Source organism: Sinocyclocheilus grahami, unplaced genomic scaffold, assembly GCF_001515645.1.
Source record: "Sinocyclocheilus grahami isolate Dianchi unplaced genomic scaffold, SAMN03320097.WGS_v1.1 scaffold8314.1, whole genome shotgun sequence".
In the NCBI taxonomy this organism is placed as follows: Eukaryota; Metazoa; Chordata; class Actinopteri; order Cypriniformes; family Cyprinidae; genus Sinocyclocheilus; species Sinocyclocheilus grahami.
Window position 1 is genome coordinate 1 of NW_015511990.1, and position 1,266 is coordinate 1,266.

The window sequence follows — 1,266 nt, forward strand, 5'->3', positions numbered from 1 at the left end:
TATTTTACCTTTAAACTGGTTTTCCATCTGCCAATACTCGTTAGAAGAAGACGACACAGTCCTTTCAAACAAAAATGTCTGCGGTCATGACGGAGGTGTTGACGAGTACACACGTGGAGAAAATGAGGAAGAAAAAGGTCGATATTATCATTTATTGCTTTGGCTACAGTCTAATCAGCTTTTACTTATCGGCATTAATGTCTTTGTTGATGTCGGATGTTCACAGTAAAGATGTTGTAAAGATTTCACTGGTTTTATTAACAATTATACTCGGCAGTAGCCTACTGAATACATTTCATATCAAATGCAAGTACTTTGTTGTGTGATATGACATTCCTAGGATTTTCAGTGACTTGAATGTTTTTATAGGCTGATGCATATGTGACAATATTATAATGAAGAAAAAGCTTTATTGATTAATGATGTTCTTAAAAAAGAACTTTAAAAAGTTTGAAATAATCTTTTATTATTATGCCTTAAAAACACTTAATAAAACGTTTGACTACTGAAAACGCGTCTTAATTCAGTGTGGAAACAGAGCCAAAGTTAAGTGGATGTAACCAACATGAAAATAAACAAACACGAATAGAATGAAGAAGACATTTGCAGACACTGACTCATGACTGTCTGTATTTCTAAGAACTAGATTTTTCTTCATTATGGACAGACTTATTTGTTATTTACCCAACAAGGTAAACAGTCTAAATAAAGTATACCAGGCAGGGACAAATATGTAATTGTTTCCAAAGAAAAACATTTGCTCCTGATTGAAAAAGTAAACAAACAAAAAAAGAAAAGAAAAAAGGATTAATTTATTTGTGAAAATATTTATGAATGTGACTGGCTTTTTCTTACTCAGCCTCCAAAGCGCTATTGGGAGGAAACCGAAAACACAGACCAAAGCCAAAGGAGACCAGAGGAAGAAGAAGGCAAAGCTGGGCAGAACCAGAATGAATCAACAGTAAAAGAAAGGCCATTAAAAAGGAAGAATGATGAACGTTTGGAGGTAAGAGTATTTTCCATTCAGTGAAATATTTTGAACTAGTATCCTAATAGATGAGAAATTCAAAAATCTTTTAAGAAATTGTTTTAAAAGCATGCATCAGGTATTTTAAAATATGCACAGTGTATTTATGTTGATTTTATGTAATTAAAAATGACATATGCACTTTTTTAAAAATATTTTTTTACGAAAGTTAAGAATGAATGTACCTGAAAATATCAAATGGTGTAACTGCCAAAGAATGAGAAATATTAAATATTTTA

General features: G+C 31.5%; 1 long non-coding RNA gene across 1 annotated transcript; it reads left to right on the plus strand.

The window, feature by feature from the left end:
- Nucleotides 1–6: 6 nt before the first annotated feature.
- Nucleotides 7–1,006, plus strand: LOC107578014 (uncharacterized). Its single transcript, XR_001608281.1, has 2 exons — nt 7–137; nt 860–1,006. It is a non-coding gene; the product is annotated as an uncharacterized lncRNA (long non-coding RNA).
- The last annotated feature ends 260 nt before the right edge of the window (nt 1,007–1,266 follow it).